The sequence below is a fragment of the Canis lupus genome, chromosome 10 (assembly GCF_048164855.1).
Source record: "Canis lupus baileyi chromosome 10, mCanLup2.hap1, whole genome shotgun sequence".
NCBI lineage: Eukaryota > Metazoa > Chordata > Mammalia > Carnivora > Canidae > Canis > Canis lupus.
In genome coordinates, this window is record NC_132847.1 from 40,363,390 (window position 1) to 40,389,708 (window position 26,319).

The 26,319-nt window shown below is 40.6% G+C and overlaps 1 protein-coding gene, 1 long non-coding RNA gene and 1 pseudogene across 4 annotated transcripts in view; 1 reads left to right on the forward strand and 2 right to left on the reverse strand.

Moving 5' to 3' along the window:
* Nucleotides 1–3,210: 3,210 nt before the first annotated feature.
* On the reverse strand, nucleotides 3,211–5,578 carry LOC140641500 (uncharacterized). Its single transcript, XR_012038017.1, has 2 exons — nucleotides 4,986–5,578; nucleotides 3,211–3,300 (listed from the first exon to the last, which is right to left on the reverse strand). It is a non-coding gene; the product is annotated as an uncharacterized lncRNA (long non-coding RNA).
* DENND4C (DENN domain containing 4C) overlaps nucleotides 5,142–26,319 on the forward strand; it is a 129,480-nt gene continuing 108,302 nt past the window's right edge. The window contains exon 1 of one of the 3 annotated variants that reach the window (XM_072841492.1): nucleotides 5,142–5,448. The gene's annotated coding sequence lies outside the window, so the exon portion shown is untranslated. Of the gene's footprint in view, nucleotides 5,449–6,012; nucleotides 6,158–26,319 lie in introns of those variants that run through there. The other 2 variants (XM_072841494.1, XM_072841493.1) reach the window with 2 other exon arrangements.
* Nucleotides 11,915–19,322, reverse strand: LOC140641499 (small ribosomal subunit protein eS19 pseudogene; annotated as a pseudogene).

Sequence of the window (26,319 nt, forward strand, 5' to 3'; positions counted from 1 at the left end):
ACTCAGAAGAGTTCATTATACAATTTAAAAATTTTTTAAATTATTTATTTTAAAAGATTTATTTATTTATTAATGAGAGATACAGACAGAAAGAGAGGCAGAGACACAGGCAGAGGGAGAAGCAGGCTCCTTACAGGGAGCCCAATGTGGGACTTGATACCGGATCCCGGGATGATGACCTGAGCCGAAGGCAGGCGCCCAACCGCTGAGCCACCCAGGCTCATGAGAGACACACAGAGAGAGAGAGGCAGAGACATAGGCAGAGGGAGAAGCAGGCTCCATGCAGGGAGCCCGATGTGGGACTCCAGGATCTCGCCCTGGGCCAATGGCAGGTGCTCAACCGCTGAGCCACTCAGATGTCCCTATACTATTATTTTTATTGATGCTTATATCTTATTGTTCTTGTTTTCTTAATAAAAAATTTTTAAAAGATTTTATTTATTTATTCATGAGAGACACAGAAAGAGAGAGAGAGAGAGAGAGAGAGGCAGAGACACAGGCAGAGGGAAAAGCAGGCTCCATGCAGAAAGCCAGATGTGGGACTCGATCCCAGGTCTCCAGGATCAGACCCTGGGCTGAAGGTAGTTCTAAACCACTGAGCCACCCAGGCTGCCCTGTTTTCTTAATAAAATTTTTTAAAAAAATTGATCTTTGAAACACAGAATACATATATTTCTTTTTTTAAAAAAAGATTTACTTATTTATCTGAGACAGAGCGAGCGCATAAGCAGAAGGGACAGAAGGAGAAGGAGATAGAATCTCAAGCAGACTCCATGCCCCAGAAAAAGCTTGGTTTCAAGACCCTGAGATCTCAACCTGAGCCAAAAACTAGAGTCAGATGCTTAACCAACTGTACCACCCAATGCCCCTACAATACATGTATTTCTTGGTCTGTGGTCAGGACAATTTGATATGATGTGAGGAAAAAAAAGAATTAAAGCCCAGAAAAAGGGGTTGGGAAGAAGCAGGTAAGAGTTGAATTCTAGTCATGACAGGCAACAGTAAGAATAGTCTGTCTTCCTATCAACCTCTCCACCCATTATTTCTTTCTGTTTTTCTTCTTCTTCTTTTTAAAAAGATTTTATTTATTTATTGATCACACACACACAGGCAGAGACATAGGCAGGGGGAGAAGCAGGTTCCCTGAAAGGAGCCTGATGCGGGACTCGATCCCAGGACCCCAGGATCACGCCCTGAGCCCAAGACAGATGCTCAACTGCTGAGCCACCCAGGCGTCCCCTGTCTGTGTTTCTTCCTTTTGCTAATCCCAACTCTTTATGATTTGTTCTCAGGATCATTTACTCTATTTTGACTCAAGATCAGGAGCCTTGTGCCAACCCTCTCCACCTAGAGTCCATCTATGTTTGGCCTGCAGGCCTAGTAAGGAGGGTTGGATAAAGATTATGCTGAGTAATTCCAAAAGACTCTAGATGAGGTCATTCTGATAATGCTGGGACAGAGTCCACAGTCAGATAAGATACTGGAGTAGAACACAAAGAGAGTGTGCTAATGCTCCTTGTGGAGAGTAGGACACACTGGCTCATTTAGATACATGAATAATGCAGATCTAGTGTTTGTTGATGTCATTGTTACTTAAAACTCTTTTCTAGAAGGATAACACAGTGCCTGCAGGCATAAAACACCAGGCCTTCAAATCCTGTGTTTTTGAAAATTGATGAGTAAGGGGCTGGAACCAAATAACTTGCCAGTGTATGACAAGTGGCTTATACACTGGAAAGTAGAGATCAGGCTCAGATTTTCATGCTGTGGAGGCTATCCTAGGGAATCTAGAGTTAAGTTATTCTGACTGAGAAAATAAAGGGTTAAGAACTTATTAGTAGTTTCTCCATACTCAACCATGAAATCACTAAAGCTGAGCCTGGGAAGACTCTAGGTAAGTCAGTAAACTTTGCTGGGCCTTAGTGTCCCCATCTATCAAATGACTTAATTAGAATAGACGATCTCTAAAGTTTCCCCTCTACTACAAACTCATGATTCCATGAAATCTTAAAGCTACCCTTTTTTTTTTTTTTTTTTTATTTATGATAGTCACAGAGAGAGAGAGAGGCAGAGACACAGTCAGAGGGAGAAGCAGGCTCCATGCACCGGGAGCCCGACGTGGGATTCGATCCCGGGTCGCCAGGATCGCGCCCTGGGCCAAAGGCAGGCGCCAAACCGCTGCGCCACCCAGGGATCCCAAAGCTACCCTTTTTATTATGAAAAAATTAAAAAGTTATTAAAAGTAGAGAACTCTAAGAACTCCCAGTAGCAATCACTCCATTTCATCTTGTGTCCAATTTTGTTTTACCTAAACTCCTATTTACTCACTATTCTATCCCTCCTTGCATTATTTTGAAGCAAATCCAAGATATCATATGAAATACATTTTAGTGAACTCTTTTGGAGCAAAGATAGTTTATAAATAACTGATCAGGAGAAGTTAGTCTTTCCACTTTTCTTACCTTCTTTTACTGCAATTATAACCACTATACTTAAATTTAGCATGATAGGATGCTAAGAATCGCATGCTAAACCCTAGTCAAGGATTAGCTACCGTGAATGCACATTTGTTATCATCCAGGTATGACTATAATGTATTAATTATTTTTGTTATGTCACAAATTAACCCCCAAATGTTGCAGCTGGAAACAAGAAACATTTCTTAACTCACAGTTCTGTAAGTAAGGAATGTAGGAGCAGCTTAGTTGGGCAATTCTGGCTCAGGGTCTGTCAGGAGGCTGAAATAGAGGTTTTGGCTGTGGCTACAGTCATCTCAAGGCTCAACTTGGCTAGGATACACTTCTGAACTCGTTCACACGGCTGCCTGATGACATGGTAGCTGGCTTCCCCCAGAGGAAGCAATCCAGAAGGTGAGAGAGAAAGAATCCATGAGTGAAGGCACAGGTCTTTTTTAATAGTCTCATCTTGTTAGAGACATCTCATCACTTCTGATGTATTCTGTGTGTTAGAAGCTCATCCATAAATCCACCCCACAGCCAGTGGAAGGAGATTACACAAGAGCATAAATCAGGAAGTAGGGATCATTATAAGACACAATGAAAGGCTGCCTATCACATGTGCTAAATATTGATTACTGGACTGGTCTGTTTGATATTATAGCTTATTGTAAATTACTAAATGATCTCACTTTTTACTAATAGAATTTTACTCACTTTATACATGAGGTAAATTAAGTAACTCGCCTGATGATAGAGTGGAAGAAAGTGAGGGAACCATGATTTATTTCAGTCACTTATCACATATTTTTTGGAAGTCTGTCATATGTTGGTTATTCCAAATCTGAAAGAGAACATGACATATGAATACACATATATGACTTGTGAACATTGTTCTCAAGGGCTTATAATCTAGTATGGAATTCAGACATTAAGAAATGACAAAAATAGGGGCTCCTGGCTGGCTCAGACAGAAGAGCATGTGACTCTTGATCTTGGGGCTGGGGTTGGAGCCCCACATTGGGTGTAGAAATTACATACAAATAAAATTAAAAAAAAATTACAAAAATAATTACAATAATCAGATTAAGCTGCTAGATTTATAATGCTTCTATTAAACAGGTAGTTGAATGAAACAGATAAAAAATATAGAAGCATAAAGGTCTTTGAATATTCCTGTGAAAACCAATTTTTAGAACTTTTTCAGGGGAACAAATAGGAAGAGGAAAACAATTTGGGATGTTTCAGCACTGAAGATGGCAACCCAATATATCATATGTTTATTTTAAGAAAAATTTCAGCATTTCTATTCAACTCTTTTGCATTGCTTATTGGCAGAAATCTGCAGTGACCATGCCCAATCAGATGTCTGTATTCCCTTCTTCAATGGGCTGGGTGATTGTTCTATGCATTCTTGTATTTAGGAAGGCTCAATTGAAACTGTGATACTATAAGGATTATAACAATCATGTTGTTATTGGGCCCTCCAGCTCCTCTCCCACGAGTTAGACTTAAATATTTACATGTTAAAAATTAAAATGAACTTATTTCAATACTCTGTGCATAAGATTATAGTTGGGAAGGTTGCAGGATCAAGGACTTGCAGACCTAAGAAGAGCTACTGAGATAAGAAAATTAGGCCCAAAATATACTAGTTCATTCCATGAAATTTTAGGTGGACAATGGCAATGAAAACCTATGGGAAATCTATAGGGCAATTAAAATAGTGAAAAAAAAAATGAAAGAGATTCTTAAATCCTACATTGCAAATTGAGATAAGTCTGTCAATCAAATGGAAGAGGTATAGTGGCTTCTTCCATTTTTCATTTCTGCAGTTGCAAAAAAAAAAAAAAAACAAGAAGAAACAATCTGTGTTCATGAAATCTATCCATTAAGATATCTCATCTATATTAAATCTTTTAAAACGGTTAATAGGCCTCGAGAAAGGAAGGACAAGAAGTCCTTGAGAAAGGAAGGACAAGAATCCTCGAGCTAATTTCCAAGTATTAGTTCCTTGAAAACCTTCTGTGCAGATTGTCAAAGGTTGGTTTTCACTGCGTTCAAACGGACTCCAAACTATTACTAAATAAGCCTTGTTTTTATTGCTGTGCATTTCTACAGAATCCGTTCTGACGGCTAATGTAGTTAGGAAAATAGTTTCTGCCATTGGCTACAAAATTCGAACTGTCTATGCAGTAAAATTCCGAAGTAAATCGACAACAGGATGTTCACGACTGAGGTCTAATCTTACACTTTCCAGCAAAAAAGTGCAGACTGAATCAAGAGAGTAGTTCTCAGGACAATGATCCATAGGTATATATATATATATATATATATATATATATATATATATATATATATATATATATATATATAACACTTATCAGAGATAGACAAATATTACCCGCTCTAGTTTTGATCTGCCATGGAATCTGTGAAATCATCCGTCATTTATTTTTATTTTTAGCCAGGAGGTAAAAAAAAAAAAAAAAAAAAAAAAAAAAAAAATTCAAACCACCTGCTCCTTACCGAATAACTGGTTGTTATTCTTTCTCATCTAGTAACTTCCAAACGCTGTCAAAAACATTTTGCAAATTTTGCATGAAGGCGGAAGGACTTTGCACGCATCTGTGTAGATAAGGAGCCTACACTTAGGAGGCAGGACAGGGCTGATAAAACACGGAGTCCCCATCCCGAAATCCCAGCCGAGGCAGCGACAGCGCGGACGGCCGAGGACCGTCTTGGGGCGCCGCAGCCGCGGAGTTCGGGAGGCGCCAGTCGGCGGGTCTCTCTCCAGCCTCGGAGGACCCCCCCCCGGTCACGCGTGGAAACTCCAGCTCCCACCGTGGGAACGAATGTTGTCTTCCAGGGGTCGCTCCCCGCCGGCAGGCTCGTCACGGACTCCGAGGGACTCCCTCGGCCCGGCTTGGATACAGCCGCGAGGAGCGGCCGCCACCTGCCCGAGGCCAAGGCAATAAGCCCGCACCACACGGTCAGCCCGCCCGTAGGAGGGGTGCGAAGCGGCGCCCAGGGCCCGTCCTCCCGCGCCGCTCCCGCAGGGGACCCGCCGCGCCGACGCGCAGGAAGGGCTGCGAAGGGCCCGGGCGGCGACCTCGCGCCCCGCGGGGGTCGCCGCGGGGGGTGGGGGAGGGGAGGGGAGCAGAGGCCGCGCGGCCCGCCCCGCCCCGCCCCGCCCCGGGGGCGTGGCCCCGGCGCCGCCCCGCCCCTGCCCTGCCCTGCCCTCCCCTCCCCCACGTCCTTGTCCACCCGCCCCCGCAGTAGGAAAGGGAGAGGGAGGGGGAAAAGGAAAGTGCTGTTCAGTGGAAAGGGGCGGAAGGACGGGGAGAAAAAAAAGAAAAGGGAACAGAAACATGGCCGTCAGCTGTCGGGACGGCGGTGCAGCGGGCAGCTCCTAGGCGACCCGCCGCCCGCGCCGCGGGACTCCAGGGCGCACAGGCGCCCGCGCGGGCTCGCGCCTCCGGCCGTAGTCGCTGCCTGCGGCGCCCCCCGAGACCCAGCCCGTGAGGCCGCGCAGGCGCAGACCCGGCCGTGGCGGCGGCGGCGGCGGCGGCGGCGGCGGCGGCCGCGGGAGCGAGTCCCCCGCGCGGCGCAGCCTCGGGCGCGCAGGCCGCGAAGCCGGCGCTTTCATGCCCCAGGAAGGGGCTGCGTCTGGGTGGCACCGAAGGTGGAGCGGGCGGCAGGTGAGTCTGCGGCGAGGGCCTCTCGCGGACGAGCCCGGCGCCGCGCCTGCGTCGGGCCCGCGCTCCGGGCTGGGAGGGCGCCGCGCAGGTACGGGCCGGGGGCCGGGGGCCGGGGGCCGGGGGCCGGGGGCCGGGGCCCGGGGCCCGGGGCCCGCCTGCGGGGGTCGCGCGGGAGGCGGAAGGGGCCGGCTTCGGCGGTCCCGGCCTGGTCTGTCCGCGGCTTCCGGGGGCGGGGAGTCCCCGGAGCCTGCGAGGTGTGATGGAGCGGGAGAGGCCGCGCCGGGGCGGGCCTCCTCGCATCGTCCGCCTGGGCTCCCGGGAGCCACTTGCCGGGCCGGGGGCCTCCGGGCGGGGCGGGCATCGGGCCGGGCGCGTGCGGGGGAGGCCCGCGGTCGGCCGCGCTGGGTCCCGAGCCCGCGAGCCGAGCCCTGGGGGCCCGCGCAGGTGTCGCAGGTGAATCGAGGGCATTTCCTCCTCTGCCTTCCTGCGCCTGATCCTCAGGGCTTCCTTGCGGGGGCACGACTTTCGGGAGGCTGGTTCCATTCAACTCCGAGGGACTACACACAAGTAAAACCACCTCATGAGACCTTAGTGCTGACTTGCGTGAGGGGCTGTAACTTTTCTGCACCGAGGATGCTGTCCTGTCTTTTTTTTTTTTTTCTTTTGCTGCTTCATGGACCTTTTCCTCTTCCGTCGCATCAGAGCAAATAAGGAATGACCCAGTTTTTAAAGGGTAACCCCCCCCCCGCCCCGTCCCATCCCTTGATGCGTTTGTCTCAACACGGGAAAATTTAGGCCAGTTACCGAAGTTCCTCGTGCAGATGTGGGGGTGACCTGTCATCTCCAGTAACGAACGAACCCTCGGCTAGCTGCCTGTATGTTTTTGCCTAAGAGAGTTGCCAGACGTTGTAATCTGGGAATTTGATTTACTGAGACTGCTTAATTGTACAAACTCGTGTTAGATCGTTTTCCCTAGACCTCAATTTACAAGGAGGAGCAGATCTTCCCTTCCGGTCTTCCGGTTTAGGAGGTGAAGGGTTTAGTAAGACTGGGAGTAATATTAGCGCCAAGGCGCCAAGTTTTTAAGGAATATTTGAAGTGAGCGTGTGTATTAAGCTGTCTGAAATGAAGAGCGTCGTTTATGATGTTATGTGTACACATAAGAGCACAATCTCTACCGGAGAACTGCTTTGAGCATTAAAGAATGTCAGCTCTTGTTCAGTTATAACCATTAAGAGGGATCCCTGGGTGGCGCAGCGGTTTGGCGCCTGCCTTTGGCCCAGGGCGCGATCCTGGAGACCCGGGATCGAATCCCACGTCGGGCTCCCGGTGCATGGAGCCTGCTTGTGTCTCTGCCTCTCTCTCTCTCTCTCTCTGTGACTATCATAAATAAAAAAATAAAAAAAATTTAAAGAAATGGTTATAATATAGCCATTTTATATGATATAACCAATATGAAGGCCTTATATTTTATTTTCTGCCCTGTTATTTGTAATCAGTGTTAAAAAGCTGGTAAACTTCTTGCTGTGAGACTGGGGACTCAGAAATGAATCTAGATTTGTATTCATGAGGGTGATCTACCTCCTATAGGCTTGGTTTGACTCTTTTGTCTTAACGGCAATCTCAGTCCACACTTTGAACTACATAGGTATCTTGTGTGGCCATTTTGCAAAATAGTTAATCTTTTATATTACTGATTTTACTTTGGCTGTAGTACCAGACTTAGTGCACTACTGTTTAGACTTGTTAATTTGGAAAATAGGAAAGCAATGATGTTAGAAATGTTGAAGTTGTATATCGGGGTAATTCACTCTTGTATAATTTGTAAATGAGTGCATCCTGTTGTTGAGAGTAAACATAGTGTTTTGTAGAATAAACTTCAGTTTTCAGCTGAAGAAATTGGCAGTAGAGCTGGTGTGTGGACACTGTTCTTAAAACGCAAATGTTTTAAATTATAAGGAATGGTAGTGATGTGTAGGCTGTGACAATTCATGGTGCCAGACTTGGAGGGTTATTTGGTTAAGGTGCTCTCTATAAAGAAACATATTAAGTATCTTCGATAAAAGCTAATTTGTAGCTATACCTGAGGGATTTTGCATGATAAAGATACATAAAGGCACCTTTGCTCTGTATATATCTTCCAGTTAGGACCAAAACATGTTATATTTTCTTTGGAGTTTACTGCCAAGACAGTTAACTGATTTTGCATTGGCTTTACTACTCAGTTTGAAACTTAGTTTCAGTCTTCTACTTGCAACTTAAGTACAGGTTGTAAAGAAAAGGAAAGCTGCTGAGTCAGTGGCAGGTTGTCTCATTTGGTCTTTCTGGTTTGCAGAAGGGAATTTTGGTTAGAATTTCAATTTCCAATAGAATATGCTTGCTGAACTTAGGTAGTAAGGGCAAATAAGCTTTCCTAATACACGAATTAAAATTTTATCTTCTCTTAGCTGGTGGCATGCGTTTTACCTCCTCTTTCATATTGTCAGTTTGACAGACTTGTAGTAATGGGATGTCTTGTTGGGATTGGAGGAGATTCCTTTGTGAAGGTTAAAAATTGGGGAAACTTGTACATAGTACAGCTGGTGTGAAAGTATAGGTTTAGTGTCAGATTGTAGGAAATTCCAAAATCAGATAAGTTTATATTTGAAATTTAAAACAGTATTTTTTGGGAAGATATTAGGTAGTTTATAAACTTAAAATTTTTTTCTACTTATGTCAGTGTGTAATATGTATAATAAGTGTAGTAGAGCTCTATGTGTGACTTTAAAACTTTATTGGAAAAGAATGATTAAAAGAACATGATTAGAAGAAAATTAAAAGATTAAAAGAATGATTAAATTAAAATTAAAATGATTAAAATTAAATGATTAAATTAAATGATTAAAATTAAATGATTAAATTAAAATTAAAAGATTAAAAGAATGATTAAAAGAACATGATTAGAAGAAATTCAAAAGGAAAAAAATTTAATTCTCACCTTACATTTTTCTGTATTCTTACTCTACTTGTATAATATATTAATCAGTATAATGTATTAATCCTATCCATACTTGTATATAATTCTGTGGTTAATATTCATATAATTTTTTTTAAAGGATATTTTAAAAAGAGAGTGTGTGTGCATGTTGTGGGGGGGGGCTGGGGGGTGGTGGGGAGGATGGTGGGGAGGGCTGAGGGAGAGGGAGAAAATCTCATGCAGAGTCCCTGTGGAGCCTGGGATCATGCCCTGAGCTGAAATCAGGAGCCTTCTGCTTAGCCGGCTGAGCCATCTAAGCGCTCCATATAATTGTCTGTCTGTCTGTCTTCCTTTTCTTTGCTTTCTTTCTTTGATTTTCTTTATTTATGAGAGAGAGAGACAGAGACACACACAGGCAGAAGGAGAAGCCAACTCCATGCAAGGAGCCTGACGTGGGACTTGATCCCGCGTCTACAGGATCACACCCTGGGCTGAAGGTGGCGCTAAACCGCTGAACCACCCAGGTCCCTGGTGCTGCTTATTATTATTTTATGGTTTTGTAATAGTCCAAAGTTTTGCTGTTTCACAGTGCATTTAACTATTTCTTTGTCTTTGAACATTTTAGTAATTCCACTTTATTACTCTTAAAATAATGTGATAATGAAATCATTTTGCTAATATGACTGTCCAAGCCAAATTAATTTTTATTTTATTTATTATTTATTTTTATTTTATTTTGTTTTTCCAAATTACTTTTTAAACGTTTGAATAAGTAGGCATTCTTTCAACTGTTTCGTTTGCAGTGGATTATTAGGGCTTTTATAATACAGTATTTAATTGAGAACACAATTTTAAAAAGATGAAAACATGGGGACGCCTGGGTGGCTCAGTTTTGAGCCCCTGCCTTTGGCTCAGGGTGTGATCCTGGATTCCTGGGATCGAAGTCCCACGTCTGGTTCCTTGCATGGAGCCTGCTTCTCCCTCTGCCTGTGTCTCTGCCTCTCTCTGTGTCGCTCATGAATAAATGAATAAAATATATATATATATTTTAAAGATTTTATTTATTTATTGAGATACAGAGAGAGAGAGGCAGAGTGTGTCACACACAGGCAGAGGGAGAAGCAGGCTCCATGCAGAGAGCCTGATGTGGGACTCGATCCCAGGGCTCCAGGATCACGCCCTGGGCTGCAGGCGGCGCTAAACTACGCTGCGCCACCGGGGCTGCCCGAATAAAATCTTTAAAAAAAAAAAAAGAAGATGAAAAATGGTTGATGTGCCTGTATGTCTTGAATTTATATTAAAATAAAAATTAAAATAGGTATTAAAATAAAAATTAAAATAAGTAGGTATTAAAATAAAAATTCATAATTTTTCCTGTTACTTGCTACATGTTTCTGTTTATCAATTTTACTTTTAAAATATAGTAAGTAATATTTTCTAGTGATTCTCCATTCTTAAAGTAATATTGTGGGACATAAATGTTTCTCTTATTTCACCCTGAACTCATATTTACATCTAGATTTACAGTCTTTTGACTTACAGAAGAGTAATTTTATAGAATTTTAAAAGTATTTGAAATATTTTAAAGGATTCTTTGAATGTAGTTTTTTATTGTGTATATGCAGTTTATGTATATCTAATTTAGGAATGCTTAGACCCTAAAAGCATAAGTGTTAGGAGTCTCTTTTTAATTATGGAAAAAAGAATGTACTAACTAGGTACTGTGCTATTGGCTAGGGATAAAAGGATGAATAACATTCTGAATATTAAAGTCTAGCAGGATAAACAGTCTTATGAATATGCATCACAACTACAATATGACAATCTAAAATAAAGCAAACTTCTCTATGGGAGCAGAGGGAAGTCCCTAACTATTTTTGATGTGGATTAGAGATGGTAAATTTACATAGGATGAGATACTTGATTTAAAACTCAAAGAATGATATGAAAAGGTACAAAGTAATGAAAATGGTGGATTTTATGAAAATGCAAGTAGTGTAGTGTGGGTTCACAGTTCTAGAGGGAACTAGGGACTAAGCTGGAGGAGAAAGCAGGGATTATGTTATGAAAGTTGAATAAATTGAATTAGAAATTAAGACCATACATTATGGGGAATAGGAAACCATGTTATGATTTTAGACTATTAAATATCTTTGGCTTGTTTGTGAAGGATGGTTGTGAGAAGCAGCTTGAATGAGGCTGCAGATTCATCAGAAGATCTTGAAGGCATCCAGGTGAGAATTAAGAACAGCAGTGGTAGGAATGGGAAAAAGTAAATAGAATTGAGAACTATTATTTGATACAGACATTATTCTCTGTCTCAGAAGCCTTTTCTCTCTCCTGATCTTCTTGTCCAGTATGCAACCAGTCACACCAGTCAGCTTTCAGGTTCTTTCTCTTAGAGCTCTTGCTTATGCTGTTCCATTTATATGTTAGTTTTTCTGAGCTGGCTTTCCTGATCACACTGCCTATAGGGAGATCAGTTACTATCATACCACCTAGTTATTTTATTCTGCAGGATTTCTTTCTTTCTTTTTTTGTCCTCTCCTCTCCTCTCCTCTCCTCTCCTCTCCTCTCCTCTCCTCTCCTCTCCTCTCCTCTTTCCTTCCTGTTTATTCCCTTTACCAGTTTGGAGATTATATGTGATCTGACTCCTTTTTTATTTTTTGTAAGTTTGGTTGTATTTCTGGTCTTTTTCTGTTCCATTGGTCTACATTTTTATACCAACACTATATTGTCTTTATTATTTCTATATAGCAAACCTTACAGTCAGGTAGTGTATATCCTTCAACATTGTCTTTTTTCAATATTGCTTTGGATATTTTAGATCTTTAGCATTTTCATATAAACTATAGACTAAGCTTACCAGTTTTTACAAAAAGCTGGTTCAGGAGAATTGACACCTTACTAATATTGAGTCTTCTGATACTTTAACATGGCATAGCTCTTCATTTATTTAGGTCTCTTTAGTACTTTTATGTAGCATTTTTGTAGTTTTTCTTTTGTAGGTCTTATATATATTTTGTTCTATTTATCCCTAAGTATTTCATGTTTTTTGATGCTTTCCACTGTCAATGATACTGTATTTTAAATTTCTTTTCCCAAAATTTTTTTTGATAAAATGTAGAAAATACAATTGATTCTTTTTGATTCTTTTGTATATTGTTTTGTAATTTGTTATCTTACTAAATTCACTTTTTATTTCTAGTACTTTTATGTAGATCCCTTAGGATTTTCTTCATACACAATCATATCTGCAGAGAAAGCCATTTTTGCTTCGTTTCTAGTCAGTATGCTGTTTTTTTTTCCCTATTGTCACTGGCTAGATTAGTGCTATTCACTAGAAATATAATGTAACTTAGAATTTTTTAGTAGTCCCACAATAAGAGGCAATGATAAGTCATTACATGAAATACATTTTTTACTCCACTATCTCCTACATATTATTCACAGTAGTTTCCCCAGCACTGTCATCACAAATTACCACAAACCGTGTGGTTTAACACAACAAAAATTACTTCTGTCTTAGTTCTGGAAACTCAAGGTCTGAAATCAAGATGTTGACAGGGACTCAACACCCTTTGAAAGCTCTAGGAAGGATTCCTTCCATTCCTCTTCTTATTTCTGGTGGTTGCTGGCAATCCTTAGATTATCCTAGATACAGGGCTATTTAGATTTTCCATTTCTTTTTTTGTCAGTTTTGGTAATTTGTGTCTTTTAAAAACTTTATCCATTTCACATGTTGTTGAATTTATTTTATTTATTTTATTATTTTATTATTTATTTATTTTTTTTTTTATGAATGAGGCAATTTGTTAACCCAGCATTTGTTCTAATGCTTCTTGTTGGCAGCTGCCACCTGTCTGGCGATTCTGTCCAGATCCTGCTGTCCCTGAGGTGTCAGTTTGCGGCCCCCATCTTGGTCCTTTTCTACCATTTTCAGCCCCTCTAGGGCTTGGAGGATCCTGTGGGCCATGCTCTTGGAGCCTCTGCTGAAGTGGCTGGGCATGACCCCATTTCTCTGACATCCCCCAGAGATCTTAGTCATGGAGCCGACCCCAGCGCCACCCCGGAGGTACAGGTGCTGTGCTGTGGAAGCAGCTCGTGTGTAGAACCAGTTCTCATCGTAGGGAGCAAGCTCTTTATGCTTGACCAGCTTAACAGTGTCCACCCATTCAGGGACTTTCAGCTTCCCAGACTTTTTGAGGAAGGCTGCCAGAGCTCTGATGAACTCCTGGTTCACGTCTTTTACAGTAACTCCAGGCATCCTGCGGTCTGCGTGCTGCCAGCCAGGGGAAAGATGTTGTTTAATTTATAGATGTGAAAGTATTTATGATGTACCCCTGTTATTTTTTTAATGTCTAAAAATATACCTTCTTTTGTAATTTCACCTCTTGCTTTTTTTTTTTTTGATTTAGAGGTATTGATTTCTATTGCTATTACTTGTCCATTTTCAATTTTACTAATTTCTGTTCTTTTAATTTTTTTTCCCTCTGCTTACTCTTGACTTAATTTGCTTTTCTTTTTCTACCTTCTTAAGGGGAATCCTTAGACCACTAATTTAAAAACTTTCCTCTTTTCTAATATGAGTGCACCATTGGGTGCTTATGCAAAGGATACAAAAATAGTGATTTGAAGGGGCACATGCACCCAGCACTATCAACAATAGCCAAATTATGGGAAGAACCCAAAAAGAGAAAAGGAGGCAAACCATAAAAGACAACTATAGAGAATAAACTGAAGGTTGCTGAGGGGAGGTAGGCAGAGAGGTAATAGGTATTAAGGAGAGTACTTCCTATGATGAGTGCTGGGTTATGTAATAATGAATGACCAAATTCTACTCCTGAATCTAATATTTCACTATATGTTAAGTAACTAAAATGTAAGTAAAAACTTAAAAATACAAAAAAAAAAAAACCCATAAAAAGTCCACCAAAAAACACACCAATCTGTCAGTTTGTGCTCCATATACTTTGTTGCTCTCTTGTTAGGTGTATGCACTTTTAGGATTGTTAGGCTTGATGAATGAACTCTTTTATTGTTATCATGAAATGTTTCTCTTTATCCTTGTTTTGAAGTTCTTCTTTGCCTGTTGTTAATAAGACCCCTTGTGGGATGCCTGGGTGGCTCAGTCAGTTAAGCAACTGATTCTTGGTTTTTTTTGTTTTTGTTTTTTTTTTTTTTTATTGATTCTTGGTTTTGGCTCAGGTCGTGATCTTACCATCATGATTGATCTTCCTCGCGAAAACTCATAATCCCTCTGTAATCTTAAGAAAAACATCAGAAAAATTCCAGTAGAGGAACATCCTAAAAAATGCCCGACCGGTACTCCTCTAAACTGTTATGATCATGAAGAACAAGGAGCATTTAAGAAACTGTTGTACCTAGAAGTAGCCTCAGGAGACATGGCAACTCAATGTAATGATGTGTCTAGAGATCCTAGAATAGAAGAAGTACATTAGGTAAAAACTAAGGCAATCTGAACAAACTGTAGACTTTAGTGAATAATAAGGTGTTAACATTGGTTCATTAATTGTAACAAATGTCAGTAAGATGTTAATAATAGGAGAAACTGAGTCCAAGGTATAGAGAAATCTCTGTACTACCTTTTCAAATTTTCTCTAAATCTAAAACTGTTCTAGAAAATAAAATCTAAAATCATCCTGAAAACCTACGAACTCAGCCTGAGATTTAAAGAGAGAACAGTTGGAATGCTACAGTGAGAAGAGTTTGCTTCTCACTGTGGTATTCTATCAAGCACAGCTTGTTTTTAGCCACTCTGCACTGAGCAAAATGACTAGATAGAACTCACCACAAAAGAAAGAATCAGAAACAGTACTCTTCCACAGAGTTACAGAATTTGGATTACAATTCAATGTCAGAAAGCCAATTCAGAAGCACAATTATGAAGCTACTGGTGGCTCTAGAAAAAAGCATAAAGGATTCAAGAGACTTCATGTCTGCAGAATTTAGATCTAATCAGACTGAAATTAAAAATCAATTAAATGAGATGCAATCCAAACTGGAGTTCCTAACGATGAGGGTTAACAAGGTAGAAGAACAACTGAGTGACAAAGAAGACAAGTTGATGGCAAGGAAGGAAGCTGAGGAAAAAAGAGAAAAACAATTAAAAGATCATGAGGAAAGGTTAAGGGAAATAAATGACAGCCTCAGGAGGAAAAATCTACATTTAATTGGGGTTCCAGAGGGCGCCGAAAGGGACAGAGGACCAGAAAGTGTATTTGAACAAATCATAGCTGAGAACTTCCCTGACTTGGGAAGGGAAACAGACATTCAGATCCAGGAGATAGATCACCCCCTAAAATCAATAAAAACTGTTCAACACCCCGATATTTAATAGTGAAACTTGCAAATTCCAAAGATAAAGAGAAGATCCTTAAAGCTGCAAGAGACAAGAGAACCCCTAACCTTTATGGGGAGAAGTATTAGGTTAACAGCAGACCTCTCCACAGAGACCTGGCAGGCCAGAAAAGTCTGGCAGGATATATTCAGGGTCCTAAATGAGAAGAACATGCAGCCAAGAACACTCTATCCAGCAAGGCTCTCATTCAGAATAGGAGAGATAAAGAGCTTCCAAGATAGGCAGAAACTGAAAGAATATGTGACCACCAAACCAGCTCTGCAAGAAATATTAAGGGAGACTCTGTAAAAGAAGAAGTCCAAGGAAATAATCCACAAAAACAGGGACTGAATAGATATCATGATGACACTAAATTCATATCTTTCAGTAGTAACTCTGAACATGAATGGGCTTAATGATCCCATCAAAAGGTGCAGGGTTTCAGACTGGATAAAAAAGCAAGACCCATCTATTTGCTGTCTACAAGAAACTCATTTTAGATGTAAGGACACCTACAGCCTGAAAATAAAAGGTTGGAGAACCATTTACCATTCAAAGGGTCCTCAAAAGAAAGCAGAGGTAGCCATCCTCATATCAAATAAATTAAAGTTTATCCCAAAGACTGTAATAAGAGATGAAGAGGGACACTATATCATACTTAAAGGATCTATCCAACAAGAGGACCTAACAATCATGAATATTTATGCTCCGAATGTGGGAGCTGCCAAGTATATCAATCAATTAATAACCAATGTTAAGACATACTTAGATAATAATACACTTGGTGACTTCAGTGTAGTGCTTTCTACAATTGATAGGTCTTATAAGCACAACATCTCCAGAGAAACAAGAGCATTAAGTGATATACTGGACCAGATGGATTTCACAGATATTTACAGAACTTTACATCCAAATGCAACTAAATTCTCATTCTTCTCAAGTGCACATGGAACTTTCTCCAGAATAGACCACATACTGGGTCACAAATCAGGTCTTAACTGATACCAAAAGATTGGGATTGTCCCCTGCATATTTTTAGACCATAGTGCTTTGAAACTAGAACTAAACCACAAGAAGAAGTTTGGAAGGATTTCAAACACGTGGACGTTAAAGACCATCCTGCTAAAAGATGAAAAGGTCAACCAGGAAATTAGAGAAGAATTAAAAAGATTCATGGAAACTAATGAGAATAAAGATACAACCATTCAAAATCTTTGGGATACAGCAAAAGCAGTCCTGAAGAGGAAATACATCGCAATACAAACATCCATCCAAAAACTGGAAGGAACTCAAATACAAAAGCTAACCTTGCAGCTAAAGGAGCTGGAGAAGGAGCAGCAAATAAAACCTTCACCCAGCAGAAGAAGACAGTTAATAAAGATTCGAGCAGAACTCAATGAAATAGAGACCAGAAGAACTGTGGAACAGATCAACAAAACCAGGAGTTGGTTCTTTGAGAGAATTAATAAGATAGATAAACCATTAGCCAGCCTTATTAAAAAGAAGAGAGAAAAGACTCAAATTAATAAAATCATGAATGAGAAAGGAGAGACCATCACCAATACCAAGGAAATACAAATGATTTAAAAAACTTATTATGAGCAGCTATATGCTAATAAATTAGGCAATCTAGAAGAAATGGGCACATTTCTGGAAAACCACAAACTCCCAAAACTGGAACAGGAAGAAATAGAAAACCTGAACAGGCCGATAACCAGGGAGGAAATTGAAGCAGTCATCAAAAACCTCCCAAGACACAAAAGTCCAGGGCCAGATGGCTTCCCAGGGGGGTTCTATCAAACGTTTAAAGAAGAAACCATACCTATTCTACTAAAGCTGTTCAGAAAGATAGAAAGAAATGGAGTACTTCCAAACTCGTTCTATGAGGCCAGCATCACCTTAATTCCAAAACCAGACAAAGACCCCACCAAAAAGGAGAATTATAGACCAGTATCCTTGATGAACACATGAAAAATTCTCAACAAGATACTAGCCAATAGGATCCAACAGTACATTTTTTTTAAAGATTTTATTTATTTATTCATAGAAACACAGAGAGAGAATGAGAGGCAGAGACACAGGCAGAGGGAGAAGCAGGCTCCATGCAGAGAGCCCGACATGGGACTTGATCCAGGGTCTCCAGGATCACGCCCTGGGCTGCAGGCGGCCCTAAACCGCTGTGCCGCCAGGGCTGCCCGATCCAACAGTATATTAAGAAGGTTATTCACCATGACCAAGTGGGATTTATTCCAAGAATGCAAGGCTGGTTCAACACTTGTAAAGCAATAAATGTGATAGATCATATCAACAAGAGAAAAAAAGAACCATATGATCCTCTCAAGAGATGTAGAGAAAGCATTTGACAAAATACAGCATCCATTCCTCATCAAAACTCTTCAGAGTGTAGAGATAGAGGGAACATTCCTCAGCATCTTAAAAGCCATCTATGAGAAGCCCACAGTAAATATGTGGGAATATTCTCAATGGGGAAACACTGGGAGCGTTTCCCCTAAGATCAGGAACACGACAGGGATGTCCACGCTCACCACTGCTATTCAACATAGTATTAGAAGTCCTAGCCTCAGCAGTCAGGCAACAAAAAGAAATAAAAGGCATTCAAATTGGCAGAGAAGTCAAACTCTCCCTCTTCACAGATGACATGATACTGTACATAGAAAACCCAAAAGACTCCACCCCAAGATTGCTACAACTCAGACAGCAATTCGGCAGTGTGGCAGGATACAAAATCAATGCCCAGAAATCAGTGGCATTTCTATACACTAACAATGAGACTGAAGAAAGAGAAATTAAGGAGTTAATCCTAATTACAGTTGCACCCAAAAGCATAAGATACCTAAGAATAAGCCTAACCAAAGAGGTAAAGGATCTATACCCTAAAAACTACAGATCACTTCTGAAAGAAATTAAGGAAGACACAAAGAGATGGAAAACTATTCCATGATCATGGATTGGAAGAATTAATATTGTGAAAATGTCCATGCTACCCAGGGCAATTTATACATTTAATACAATCCCTATCAAAATACCATGGACTTTCTTCAGAGAGTTGGAACAAATCATCCTAAGATTCGTGTGGAATCAGAAAAGACCCTGAATAGCCAGGGGAATATTAAAAAAGAAAACCACATCTGGGGGCATCACAATGCCAGATTTCAGGTTGTACTACAAAGCTGTGGTCATCAAGACAGTGTGGTACTGGCACAAAAACAGACACATAAATCAATGGAACAATATTCAGAAATGGGCCCTCAACTCTATGGTCAACTAATATTTGACAAAGCAGGAAAGACTATCCACTGGAAAAAAAGACAGTCTCTTCAACAAATGGTGCTGGGAAAATTGGACATCCACATGGAGAATAATGAAACTAGACCATTCTCTTACACCATGCACAAAGATAAACTCAAAATTGATGAAAGATCTAAATGTGAGACGAGAATCTATCAAAATCCTAGAGGAGAGTGCAGGCAACACCCCTTTTGAATTTGGCCACAGCAACTTCTTGCAAGATACATCCATGAAGGCAAGAGAAACAAAAGCAAAAATGAATTATTGGGACTTAATCAAGATAAAAAGCTTCTGCCCAGCAAAAGTAACAGTCAACAAAACTAAAAGACAACCTACCAAATGGGAGAAGATATTTGCAAATGACCTATCTGATAAAGGGCTAGTATCCAAGATCTATAAAGAACTGATTAAACTTAACAGCAAAGAAACAAACAATCCAATCATGAAATGGGCAAAAGGCATGAACAGAAATTTCACCAAAGAAGACATACACGTGGCCAACAAGCACATGAGAAAATGCTCCACATCACTGGCCATCAGGGAAATACAAATCAAAACCACAATGAGATACCACCTCACACCAGTGAGAATGGGGCAAATTAACAAGACAGGAAACAACAAATTTTGGAGAGGATGTGGAGAAAGGGGAACCCTCTTGCACTGTTGGTGGGAATGTGAACTGGTGCAGCCACTCTGGAAAACTGTGTGGAGGTTCCTCAGAGTTAAAAATTGATCTGCCCTAAGACCCAGCAATTGCACTGCTGGGGATTTACCCCAAAGATACTGATGCAGTGAAACACCAGAACACCTGCCCCCCAATGTTTCTAGCAGCAATGTCCACAATAGCCAAACTGTGGAAGGAGCCTCGGAGTCCATCGAAAGATGGATGAAAGACGATGTGGTCTATGTATACAATGGAATATTAGTTAGCCATTAGAAATGACAAATACCCATCATGTGCTTTGACGTGGATGGAACTGGAGGGTATTATGCTGAGTGAAATAATTCAATTGGCGAAGGACAAACATATGGTCTCATTCATTTGGGGAATATAAAAATTAGTGAAAGGGAATAAAGGGAAAGGAGAGAAAATGAGTGAAAATATCAGTGAGGGTGACAAAACATGAGAGACCTACTCTGGGAAATGAACAAGGTGTAGTGGAAAGGGAGGTGGGGGGTTGGGGTGACTGGGTTGATGGGCACTGAGGTGAGGACTTGGCAGGATGAGCACTGGGTGTTTGCTATATGTTGGCAAATTGAACTCCAATAAAAAAAATTTTAAAAAGTCTAGGGGTGCATGGGGTAGCTCAGTCAGTGAAACATTTGCATTTAGCTCAGGTCATGATCTCAAGCGTCCTGAAATTGAGCCCTGAGTTGGGCTCCCTGCTCAGTGGGCAGTCTGCTTGAGATATTCTCTCTCTCTCTCTCTCTCTCCCCCTCCCTCCCTCTCCCTCTCCCTCTCCCTCTCCCTCTCCCTCTCCTTCTCCCTCTCCCTCTTTCCCTCTTCCCCCCCTGCCCTGCCCACTCATACTCTTTCTCTCTCAAATAAATAAATAAATAAATAAATAAATAAATAAATAAATCTTTTAAAAAAATATGGCCACTCAGGCTTTCTTACATGTTGAATGTTTTTGCATACTTGCACTTTTTTAAAACATAGATTAAAAAAAATTTCTAAATAATTTTTATTTATTTTAGAGAGGGAGTGTGCAGGTGAGTGTGAGCAGGAGGGAAGAGCAGAGGGAGGAGGAAACACACCCTGGAAGTTTTATAGTATAGCATTTTATATTTAGGTCTGTGATCCATTTTAAGTTACTTTTTGTAGAAGGTGTAAGATCTCAATCTAAATTCTTTTTTTTTTTTTTTTGCATATGGAGATACAATTTTGTACCACTATTGGCTGAAAGACTATACTTTATTGACATTTGCCTTTGCTCCTTTGCCAAAGGTCAGTCATCCTTTAACTTTTAATATATTTATGTCTTAATATTTAAACATGTTTCCAAGAGGTAGTTTAGAGTTGAGTGTTATTTTTTTTAATCTAGTCCAATAAGTTCCATCTTTTAATAGGAGTCTTTTAAAAAAAAAGATTTTATTTACTTATTTGAAAGAGAGAGAGTGAGCACAGGCAGGATGAGAGGCAGAAGGAGAAGGAGAAGTAGACTGCCCACTGGATAGGGAGCCTGACATGGGATTCTGGGATCACGATCTGAGGCCAAAAGCAGACACTTAATCGACTGAGCCATCAGGCACCGCTAATAGTAGTCTTTAGTGCACTTAAAATGAAAAAAAAAAATCAGTTTTATTGAGCTCTAACTTATACATCATAAAATTTACTCATTTAAAGAGTACAATTCAGTGGTTCTTAGTATATTAATGGAATTTTCCAGTCATCAGTGTAATCTCATTTAGAACACTTTCACCACAAAAAGAAACCTTGTGTCCATTAGCAATCACTGTCTTATTCTCCACTTCCCCACTGTAGCTCTAGGCAACCACTGATCTGTTTTCTGTCCCTGTAAGATTTGCCTATTCTGGACATTTCGTATGAATGAAATCCTATAGTATGTGATCTTTTGTAATCAACGGCTTTTATTTAGGATAAGGTTTTTGCGGTTCATTCATGTTGTATAAGTCATTCCTTTATTATTTTTTTAAATTGTGGCACAGTTCTCATAACAAAATTCACCATTTTAACTCAGTGGGGATAGGCAAAATAGATGGAGAATTAGAGATACAGGCTACCAATTATGGAATGTATAAGTCACGAGGTGAAAGGTACACAGCATAGGGAATATAGTCAGTGGTATTGTAATAGCATTGTATGGTGACCGATAGATAATAGGTACACTTGAGGTGAGCGCAGCATAATGTATGGACTTGGGGAATCACTATGTTGTGCCCCTGAAACTAATGTAATACTATGTATCAACTATATTCTTCAATTTAAAATGACAATAAAAAAAAAAAGTAAAAAAAAAAGTGGGCCATTTTGACAATTTAAAAATGCACAAGTTCTCATAATATTACTGTGAAATAAAGGAAATCAGGGATCCATGGGTGGCGCAGCGGTTTGGTGCCTGCCTTTGACCCAGGGCGCGATCCTGGAGACCTGGGATCGAATCCCACGTCAGGCTCCCTGCATGGAGCTTGCTTCTCCCTCTGCCTGTGTCTCTGCCTCTCTCTCTCTCTCTCTCTCTCTCTCTGTGACTATCCTAAATAAATAAATAAAAAATATTAAAAAAAAATAAAAATGCACAATTCAGTGGCATTTAGTACATTCACAGTGTTACACAACTGTCACTATTATGGAGTTCCAGAATGTTTTCATCACCCTAAAAGGAAGCTCTCCTCCCCACGCTAGCTCCTGGCAACAACTAGTCTGCTTGCTTTTTCTATGGATTTGCCTATTCTGGATATTTCCTATAGATGAAAATATGCAGTATGTGACTTTTTTTTTTTTAAATTGAGGCAAAATTGGTATAAAACATACTAGTTTCAGGTGTATAGCCTAGTAATTCGATTTTTGTATACAATACGAAGTATCGACTAGTTATCATCTGTTACAGATCAGTTGACCCTCTTCACCCATTTCACCCTCCCTGAATCCCCTTCTCTTCTCATAACTACTGATCTTTTCTCTGTATCTGTGAGTTTTGTTTTGTTTTTTAGATTCCACATATAAGTGAAATCATATAGTATCTACCCTTCTCTGTCTGACTTACTTCACTTAACATAATATACTTAAGGTCCATCCAGGTTGTCACAAGTGCAAGATTTAATTAATTAATTAAATAATTAAGATTTCCTTCTTTTCATGGCTCAGTAATACTCTAGTGTGTGTATATGTATGCACACACACATCTTTGTCCACTCATCCATCAGTGGACACTTCAGTTGTTTCCATATCTTGACTATTGTAAAAAATGCTGCAGTAAACATATGAGTGATTATATCTTTATGAATTAATGTTTTTGTTTTCTTTGGATAAATACCCAGAAGTGGAATGTAACTGGATCATATGGTATTTCTGTTTTTAGAGGAACCTGCATACTGTTTTCCATAGTGACTGTACCAGTTTATATTCCCACTGACAGTAGATGAGAGATTTTTTCCATATCCTCTCCAACCCTTGTTTCTTTTTTTTTTTTTAATTTTTATTTATTTATGATAGTCCCACACAGAGAGAGAGAGAGGCAGAGACATAGGCAGAGGGAGAAGCAGGCTCCTTGCACCGGGAGCCCGACGTGGGATTCGATCCCGGGTCTCCAGGATCGCGCCCTGGGCCAAAGGCAGGCGCCAAACCGCTGCGCCACCCAGGGATCCCCAACCCTTGTTTCTTTATGTTAATTGCCATTCTAACAGGTGTAAGGTAATATCTCACTGTGGTTTTGATTTACATTTCCCTGATAATTACTGATGTAATATCATTAATAGGTTAATGCTTTCGAGGTTCATCCATGTTAGGGCATGCATCAGTTGCCCTAACTTAATTCTCCTTATGGCTGAATAATACCCTATTTGCATGGAAAGACCACATTTTGCTTATGGATTCTGACTTGATGGATATTTGGGTTGTTTCTGTGTTTTGGCAATTTTATTTATTTCTTTATTTTTTAAAATTTTATTTATTCATGAGACCGAGAGAAAGAGAGAGGCAGAGACACAGGCAGAGGGAGAAGCAGGCTCCATGTAGGGAGCCCGATGTGGGACTCGATCCCAGGACTCCAGGACCACACCCTGGGCCAAAGGCAGGCGCTAAACCGCTGAGCCACCCAGAGATCCTTTGGCAATTTTAAGTAGTGCTACTATGAATATTTGTGTACAAGTTTTTATAGGGACATATGTTTTCATTTGGCTTAAATTTAGTGAAATTATTATTATTATTTTTAAAGATTTTATTTATTTAATCATGAGAAACACAGAGAAAGAGAGGCAGAGAAACAAACAGAGGGAGAAGCAGGCTCCATACAGGGAGCCTGATGTGGGACTCGATCCCAGGTCTCTAGGATCACGCCCTGGGCTGAAGGCGGTGCTAAACCGCTGAGCCACCTGGGCTGCCCAAATTTAGTGAAATTATTGATAAAGTTGGGTTTGTTTTTTTTTTTTTTTTTTTTTTTAATTTTTATTTATTTATGATAGTCACAGAGAGAGAGAGAGAGAGGCAGAGACACAGGCAGAGGGAGAAGCAGGCTCCATGCACCGGGAGCCCAACGTGGGATTCGATCCCGGGTCTCCAGGATCGCGCCCTGGGCCAAAGGCAGGCGCCAAACCGCTGTGCCACCCAGGGATCCCGATAAAGTTGGGTTTGAATCTATTACCTTGCTATTTATTTTTAAATAAAAATCTATCTGTTCTTTTTTTTTGTTGTTCTTTTTTTTTTTTAAGTTTATTTATTTATTTATTTATGAGAGACAGAGATAGAGAGAGGCAGAGACACAGGCAGAGGGAGAAGCAGGCTCCTGCAGGGAGCCTGATGTGGGACTCGATCCCGGGACCCCGGGACCACGACCTGAGCCAAAGGTAGACGCTCAACCACTGAGCCACCCAGGTGCCCTATCTGTTCTTTTTTGGATTGAATATATTTTAGTATTCTATCTCCACATTGTCTTCATTGTCTTGTTAGCTATAAGTTCTTTTTTTTTTTAAGTAGTTGCCTTAGAGCTTATAAATGAATCTTTATAATTTACTAGTTTATCTTCAAATAATGTTCTACTATGTCATGTATAACCTAGGACTCTTTTTTTTTTTAAAGATTTATTAATTTATTTGAGAGAGAGAGAGAGCGAGCATAGGAGCGTGAGAGCAGGAGCAGAGGGAGAGGCAGAGTCCTTGCTGAGCAGGGAGCCCGATGTGGGGCTTGAACCCAGGACCTCAGGATCATGACCTGAGCCAAAGGTGGACACTTAAATGACTGAGCCACCCAGGCAAGCCAGGACTCTTACTTACTTACTTATTTATTTAAAGATTTGTTTATTTGAGAAAGAGAGCATGAACAGGTGGAAGGTCAGAGGGAGAGGGAGAGGGCAGGGAGCCCAATATGGGGCTCAGTCCCAGGGCCCCAAGATCATTATTTGAGCTGAAGTCAGATGCCCAACTAATTGAGCCACCCAGGTGCCCCAGTAACCTGGAACTCTTTATTCAGTACACTTCTATTCTTTTCCATTCTTCTTTGTCATTAAAAACAGAGTAATGCTAGTTTTACCTTATTGGGTTGTTAGGAGTGTGAAATGAGTCAATGTAAAGTACTTTGAACATAGCTCATGCTTTTATTTATATTGGGAATAATAGAAGAAGACTTCATTAGGATTTTTGGAATCTATAGCTTATTTCTTTTCCAGCCTGCTTCAGCTAGCTGCTTCCATGATCGCACCCAAGACTGTTGGTTCTCCATTCTGGTTGTAAATTACAGTTAATTGAGCAGCTTAAAAATATGCTAATATGCCACCCTCAAATTCTTATTTAATTGGTTTGATAAGTATTTTTTAAAGTGTTCCAGCTGTTTCCATTGTGTAGTTAGGGTGGGGAACCATTGCCCTAGACTTTATGACCATAATCTGTAACTGAAAGTATTTTAAGCATCTGACTTCCATCTCGTCTTTTGCTAGCTTATATACTCTAGTACCCTATTTTGATATTTTTTAGATTCCATCGAGATCCAGGTCATTAGCCACATCACTTTTTCACTGTCTGCCATCCCCCTGCCTATAGTAATTTCTTTCCTTATCCAGTTATATTGATTTAGTGAATAAAGGCCTTGCATTGGCTCCAGACTCAGTTTGGAGTCTGCAGGATGCTTGGGATTCTCTCTTCCTCTCCTCCTCTCCCTGTTCCTGAGTGCACGCTCTCTAAGATTTTGTTTATTGGAGAGAGAGGGAGAAAGTGGGCACACGAGTGAGAGAGGAGAGGGGTCAGAAGGAGAGGGAGAAGCTGACTCCTGGCTGAACAGAGAGCTCAATGCGGGGCTCCATCCCAGGACTCCCAGGTCATGATCTGAGCTGCCCAGGCCCCCAAAATAGATTAAAAAAAACAAACCCCAAAACAAAGCAACCCTATAATTGAGGCAAACTTCAGTTCTAATTAATTCATTACTTTGCCAACTCTACTTCCTTGAACCTGAGTGGCTGAGTGTGATTGGAGGAAACAGAACAGTGCTGGCTGGTCTCACTTTACATTTATGGCCAAAAACATCACTTGTTCCCCCAGTGTTACTGTGTCATTTTGCTCTTCCACTCTGACTACTAAGACTATTTAATCTCTTTTCTTTCACTCTTGGCCATGTATGTATGTACGCCTTTCTTGATTGCACTGTGAAAATAAGCTCCTGTGGTATCTCTTTCTTTCCCTGATTTGCTTTATTTTCCTCATAGTACTTATGTTTCCTTAAATTATTTATTTATAAGTTTATACTTGTTTACTGATTATTTCCCAACTATAAGCTCCATAAAGATAGGGCATTTGGTGTTTTCATTACTTTAATTCCCAACATTTAGAACAATGTCTAAGGCTCAGTCCTAGGTTATTAATAAACCAGAG